Below are 7,916 nucleotides of genomic sequence, written 5' to 3'. Positions count from 1 at the left end.
AAATGGAGAGAGAACCACATGCCAATAGGGTACAAAATGATTCTTGCCAATTTCTGACTCAGCAATGATCTTCCACAAAGCCTAATTCTTCTGGAAATGATGATTTCAAGCCAATTTTGGTTAGTTAACATTTTCTGAGCTTCTACTTTGTTACAGGCAGTGTGTTAATTGCTGGATTTCACCTGTTGGGAGGTGAAAAAACCTTAGTGAATTCTTCCATTCAAGGAGTTTATTGTTTAGTAACAGAAGTAGAAATACAAATAGTTCTCTATAAAGGTAGGCAATAAATGATATTCTAGAGATGGGAAACTTGGCTCTATGGTATGCAAAGGAGATAGACATCCCACCATTCCTCTAAGTCTTTCTTCTATATATATATTTTGAAGTTTCATGGAAGAAGAAAACTATTCTGTTGTTTACAGTTCAAAGCAGAACTTTTGGGCATAGGTCATTGCCAATATTTTACCATGTCTCAGAAGTCAAGTTGTCAATGTCATGGCCACCATTTTTGAGGAATTAAAGGCACTGGAAAGGATTCCATAGAGCCATTACTAACTTAGCCATTACCAAATAATTACTATGGTTGCCCATAATCATTCTTTAATTTTATATCATTTCTGGTTGATAAAGATGATCTTGGAATGACACGGATGAGAACTGCTAAGCATTTGAGTAATTTGATAACTAAATGCTGAGAAGTCCTTAACAAACATTATAAATTGTTTTTGAAGAATGACATCTAATCTTCAGAGTCTGGAGCAGAGACTTAAATTTGTTAGAAGGAAAGGGAGAGAACTACCTTAAGTAGTGAGGCTGGTTCATGCTTCACAGGACAAACTTCCCCTCCCTAGGCATACACCTTTCTTTGTTTGGGCATCTGGGTTATGCTTAGAAGTTCAAAAGCAAAGTACAATGGGAAAACGCTGGCTATACATGACTCACATACATGTTCAGAAATGCTTGAAGTGAAAGACTGATGTACAGTAATTTTAGACATCTTCCATTGGCCACAGAAGGCCAGGACTTAGGTTAGCAGGTAGAAATGATTCAGCAATATCAATAGGTAGAGGCTTATGTAAGAAAGACGCTTAATAGGCATAAATGCACCTCTGGGTATATTATGGGCATATCCAATTTCCCGCCTACAATTTTCATATAACATGTTTCCATTGATATACATTGATAGACATTATGAATTGCTGTAAGCAAGAAATCCTAGCATCATTTCAACTGTGCTTTGACAAGCACTCCCAAGCATATAATGCCTCTGCTTTCTAAGAGTTAAAATGAGGACCACTGTTTGGACTTTATACAAAATTTCCTTCCATTAATAATACTGGAGATGTGAAAGTGGAAAGTAGAGGTCCTTATTTATTGGATTGATCTATGCATTAGTCTGTACCTCTCTTAAGTTGTGTTATGCAAATTTAAACATAGCATAAAAGTATAAAGAATATTATTTACAAAGCTATTCTCTTTAAGTAAATCATAACATTTTGCCATATTTGCTTCAGGTTTAAAATAGCTCATTAAACATCATAAGAAAGAGTAGTCTTGGCGATAAACAAGCTTCCTTACTGCTCATGGCATATTCAAAAGCAACTTTTTATTGCTAAGTTCCTCCAAACTTTGAAATTGGCTTAAGTGAGTTATGATTTGGTTCTGCATTACCTCTCTAATTTCATCATTTTCCACCTCTGCTCCTTATCAACCCCAAATATACTACACTCCAGCCATATTGCATTTCTTTCAGTTTCTGGAAGACACATCTTTTTCACTTCCTCACTTTCTCTCCCTGCCTGGACATTCTCTCTGCCTGGAATGTCTTCTCATTTGCCTGCCCTACTGAGCAATTTCTATCGAGATCTTAGTCTGTAGATCTTCTGAAAGTTTCATCTGACATCTAAGTCAGGTGCCTTCCTAAGGTTCTTCCTTCAACAGATTGTTTTTCTCTTTTCCAAGTCAAATACTGGCTAAAACAGCGAGGACAATAAATACGGTAGGTAACAGTTAGTAAATAAGCAAAAATATATGTTTTGGTATTTATAAGCATTTTTGAAAATTTGCTTTTAGTAAGTTTATTTAATAAGCTGAAGACTACTGATACATTGAAAGTTACATGTAATATCAACTTATTTTACAATATTCATGTAACCTTTACTGTGCACTACCTTGTATTAGTCTTTCACATACCTGTCTTATATATGCATATACACACATGCATACATAAATGTAGGTGAAACCACCTTTGCAAAAATCGTAACTGAGAAAATTATGACAGTAAAAGAGATCAGACCTAATTGACTCCAACTTGCTTCTAACCTTTAAGCTGTCCTTGTTCTTTCTAAGGCATAGGCCGAACTAACTTTGTGAAGGAATTCAGCTCATAGTTTGAAATAAAATTGATAATAGCCCTTTACTGAAAAGACCCCCTTCCTGCCTGGGAACCAGTCTGTCTTTGCAGGACTAACAAATTAGCTATAAGATTAGAAAGTACGGATTAGGGGTTATGTAGCCTCTGGTTCCAAGAGTCTGAACCTCCCCAAATTGCTCCTGGGGATAACATCACTGTTGTAAAACCTAATTTCAGTGCTTGAGATATTTTGCAGACCCTGCACTGGATGGATCAGCTGACCCTACCCAGATGGGTAAACTGGCTCAACCAGTTCTGCCATCCCCCCCCCAGGAACAGAAGACAACAAGAAAACTTCACTTTGACCCCTTATGATTCCATCTCCAACCTGACCAGTCAGCACTTCCCACTTCCCAAGCCCCTACCTGCCAAATTATCTTTAAAAACTTAAATCATTGAATGCTCGGAAAGACTGATTTCAGTAATAATAAAACTCCGGTCTCCTGCACAGGTGGCTCTGCGTGAATTACTCTTTCTCCACTGCAATTCCCCTGTCTTGATAAATTGGCTCTGTTTAGGCAGTGGGCAAGGTGAATCCATTGGGCAGTTACATATGTATGTTTACATTGTGAGGGGTAAGGCTGTTGGCCCCCTGGAGGTTTGCTGAAAATCACTTACATGAGAGATTGATTAATAGGGGAAAAAGCATACAAATTTATTTAATGTGTATACATGGGAGGCTTCTGAATGAAGAACCAATCCGTTAATGGGGTACGAAAGCTCATATACTACTTTGAGGTTACAAAAAAAATTCAGGCTTAGAGCATGGCCAAAACCAGGTTATAGTGGCAAGACAGGTAATGGGAGGGAGAAAGGATGAGTATTGGCTAGCGAAGGTGGTCTTGTTAGGTAGATGAAGCCTCATAGGCAATAGCCCTCAGAGAGAATAAATAGTAAATGTTTCTTTTCAGACCTTTAAAGGGTCAGACTCTGTTAAGCTCTCCTAGATCTTGGAAAGGCCTAGAAAGGGAAGACCTGGCTGCATTAATGGAAATTCTATGCAGATGCAAATTTATCCTACAAAAGATAGCTTTGCAGGCTCACTTCATTCTGCTGACTCTGTGGCAGGCATTTCAAAACATGTCACATACATTTATTTTGCAGTAGGATTATCTGTCTGTCTATCTATCTATCTATCTATCTATCTATCTATCTATCTATCTATCTATCTATCTATCTATCTAATGTATCTACCACAAAGTTTAAAAAAACTGGAGACTTAGAAATATATTGGGTATTTCTCATCCTTCTCCTATGGTAGCACATTATGCCATGTTTTCTATGTCTAGAATATCATTTAATGCCTTATTTTAGAAAGCATTGTCTGAGTATATATTATAAATATAAATAGAATGTAAGATTTTGAGTACATGATATCATGTGCATTTACTAATATTCCACATACCTGTGTGATATCAGCACATAATAGTTATTCAATTAATTATTAATTTATAATTAAATTAAGAAAATGAAAACAAAGGTAACTAACGTAAAAAAAAGAATTTGAAAATAAATGATTATATATATATTTTCTTGAGATAGCATTTCACTATTGTTGCCCAGGCTGAAGTACAATGGCATGATCTCGGCTCACTGCAACCTCCGCCTTCCAGGTTCAAGCAATTCTCCTGCTTTAGCCTCTCAAGTAGCTGGGATTGCAGGCATGCGCCACCACACCTGGCTAATTTTTTATTTTTAGTAGAGATGGGGTTTCACTATGTTGGTCAGGCTGGCTGGTCTTGAACTCCTGACTTCAGGTGATCCACTTGCCTTGGCCTCCCAGAGTACTGGGATTACAGGTGTGAGCCACTGTACCTGGCGGATTGTACATTTTGAAAAGCTTAACAAGAGACGTTTTTGTAATCAACCTCAGGAAAGGTTCTCCTTATGTTTTTGAACTTGTTTATTCTCTCTCCAAATATTTATTGAGAATTCTGTTGTTTTGGTCTTGAATTTACAATTACTTTTAATATACAATTAAAAGTATAAAGAACTTTTAATTTAGCACAGACTCAGAGATTAAGAAAATAAATCAATTATTTAGGTCAAAAACAAGATAAGAACAAATAAATATAAATGAAAAGAAGTACTTCTTTAGATTGAATGGTTGGGAAAGGCCTCTCTGAGGAAGAAATATGTGACTTGGGAACTGAGGTAGAATGGAAGAGAAGTGCCTTTAGAGAAGGAAATTTTTTGTTGTTGTTGATTTTTACAAAGGGAGGGGAAAGGGAGCCTTATTGAATCCAAACACTATGGAGGTCATACTGAGCTTTTCAGACAAAGTTAAAGAGTGTGTAGGGGAAAAACCAGAAAAACGATCATGAGGTTCTATGATTTAACGCTACTTTTCTTTCTGTGGGTGTTTGTGTGTGTGTCCCATATTATTCAAGGTATGCCTTCAGTAGAATAACAATCTAATGCATATGTTTTTTAAAAGTGACATATATGATTACTATTTGATATAGTTTGGCTTTCTGTCCCCACACAAATCTCTTCTTGAATTGTAATCCCCATGTGTCAAGGAATCACCTGGTGGAGGTCATTGGATCATGGGGGTGGTTCCCTCCATGCTGTTCTCATGATAGTGAGTGACTTCTCTTGAGATCTGATGGCTTAAAAGTATTTGGCAGTTCCCTGCCCTCTCCTACTTCCAATAAGATGTGTCTTGCTTCCCCTTCACCTTCCACCATGATTGTAAGTTTCCTGAGGCCTCCCCAGCCATGCAGAATTAAACCTTTCTTCTTCATAAGTTACACAGACTCAGGTAGTTCTTTGTAGCAGTGTAAAAATGGACAAAAACAGAAAATGGGTACTGGGAGTTTGCGGCATTGCTATAAAGATACTTAAAAAAGTGGAGGCAACTTTGAAACTGGGTAATGATCAGAGGTTGAAACAGTTTGGAGGACTCAGAAGAACACAGGAATATGTGAGAAAGTTTGGAACTTCCTAGAGACTTGTTGGATGGTTTTGACCAAAATTCTGATAGTGATATGGACAATGAAGTCCAAGCTGAGGTGGTCTCAGATGGAGATGAGGAACTTATTGTGAACTGGAGCAAAGGTCACACCCTTGCTATGCTTTAGCAAAGAGACTGCTGGCATTTTGCCCATGTCCTAAAGATCTGTGGTACTTTGAACTTACAAAAGATGATTTAGGGTATTGGGCAGAATAAATTTCTAAGCAGCAAAACATTCAAGATGTGACCTGGCTTTTTCTGAAAGTGTACAGTCATATGCATTCACAAAGAGATGATTTGAAATCGGAACTTACGTCCGAAAGGGAAGTGGAACATAGAAATTTGGAAAATTTGTAGCTTGACCATGTAGTAGAAAAGAAAAACTAATTTTCTAGCGATAAATTCAAGCCTCCTGCAGAAATTTGCTTAAGTAATGAAGAGCTGAAGGTTAATAGCCAAGATAATGGGGAAAATGTCTCTAGGCGTTTCAGAGATCTTCATAGCATCCCCTTCCGTCACTGGCCTAGAGGCCTAGGAGGCAAAAACGTTTTCCTAGGACCCAGGTGCCCTCTGCACCCTTGGGACATGGTGCCCTGTGTCCCAGCCATTGCAGCTTTAGCCATGGCTTATAGGGGCCAAGATACTGCTCAGGCCATTGCTTCAGAGGGTACAAGCCCCAAGCCTTGGCACCTTCCATGTGGTATTGGGCCTGTGGGTGTGCAGAAGACAAGAGTTCAGTTTTGGAACCCCTCCCTCAATTTCAGAGGATGTATGAAAATGCCTGGATGCAGAAGTCTGCTGCAGGGGCAGAGCCCTCATGGAGAACCTTTACCAGGGCAATGCAGAGGGGAAATATGAGGTTGAAGCTCCCATACAGATTCCCCACTTGGGCATTGCTTAGTGGAGCTGTGAAAAGAGGACCACCATCCTCCAGACCCCAGAATGGTAAATCCACTAACAGCCTGCACCACGCACCTGGAAAAGCCACAGGCACTCAATATCTGCCTGTGAAAGTGGCTGAGGGAACTGTACCTGGCAAAGCCACAGGGGTGGAGCTGCCCAAGGCCTGGTAGCTCACCTCTTGCATCAGCATGTCCCAGATGTGAGACATGGAGTCAAAGGAGATTATTTTGGAACTTAAAGATTTAATGAGTGCCCTGCCAGGTTTCAGACTTGCATGGGGCCTTGGCCCCTTTGTTTTGGCCAATTTCTCCCATTTGGAACAAGAACATTTTCCCAATGCCTGTTCCTTCATTGTATATTGGAAGTAACCAACTTGTTTTTGATTTTATGGCCCATAAGTAGAAGGGACTTGCCTTGTTTCAGACGAGAATTTGGACTTGGATTTTTAAGTTCATGCTGGAATAAGTTAAGGACTGTTGGGAAGGCATGATTAGTTTTGAAATGTGAAAAGGATATGAGATTTGAGACGGTCTGGGGTGGAATGATACGGTTTGGCTCTGTGTCAACTCATCTCTAATTGTAATCCTCAACATGTTTAGGGAGGGACCTGATAGGAGGTGATGGGATCATGGGGGCAGTTTCCGTCATGCTGCTCTCATGATGGTTAGTTCTCATGACAACTGAAGGTTTAAGAAGTGTTTGGCAGTACTCCTCAACCACCACCATATAAGATGTGCCTTGCTTCCCCTTCAACTTCTGCCATGATTGTAAGTTTCCTGAGGCTTCCTCAGGCATGCAGAACTGTGAGTCAATTAAACCTTTTTTTCTTTATAAATTACCCAGTCTTACGTAGTTCCTTATAGCAGAGTGAAAACAGACTAATACACTATTTTTATGTCTAAATGAACTGTGACCAGATATTAAAGCCAATCTCACAGGGTTAGCAAGAATTCTTGACAGAAATTTAATTATGATTAAGCATTAATGAGGCTGTACTTTGACCCACTTCTTTGGAACTGAAAGTCAAGTAACATTAGATACTAGCCATTTGCATCCCCGTTGTTCCCATAGATAGGATTTCTGATGTTAGATAGATAGATCTCTGCTGTTAGAATCTTAAAGCTTTTGTTTAAGAATTGCTTAAATGGATCTTGAATTCCAGCAGAACAGCTGATGGATGTTTAAAGACCCTCACAGAAAAACAGAATCAGCATGAGAATGCAGTTTCTTCTTCTCCTTGTCCTATGACTTTACTCTGCACTCCTCAACCAATCAACAATCTCCACACTTTGGCCCTTTCCCAAACTCTTAAAAACCCTAGCCCAAACTCCTGAGGGAGATGGATTTGAGGTTTCCTCCCATCCCCTTGTTCAGTGGCCCTACAATTAAAACCTCTTTCTCTGCTGCAACTCTGTCTTGGCATATTGACTTGCCCTGCACATCAGGCAATGTACTTCTATTATGGTTACAATAGGAGGAGTTTAAATGTTGAGGAGAAAAACTCATTTACAACCATTTGGAAAGCCACATCAGAGTTCTCAAAGATGGTCCCAATTTTTTTCTTTGTTATGTTATATGCAGATATATGTTATATGAGATTCATCAAATTGATGAAGGCTTAGAGCACTCTTGGTAATATAAGAA

Source organism: Colobus angolensis, unplaced genomic scaffold (assembly GCF_000951035.1).
Source record: "Colobus angolensis palliatus isolate OR3802 unplaced genomic scaffold, Cang.pa_1.0 Scaffold3, whole genome shotgun sequence".
NCBI lineage: Eukaryota > Metazoa > Chordata > Mammalia > Primates > Cercopithecidae > Colobus > Colobus angolensis.
Note: the sequence above shows the minus strand (reverse complement) of the source record.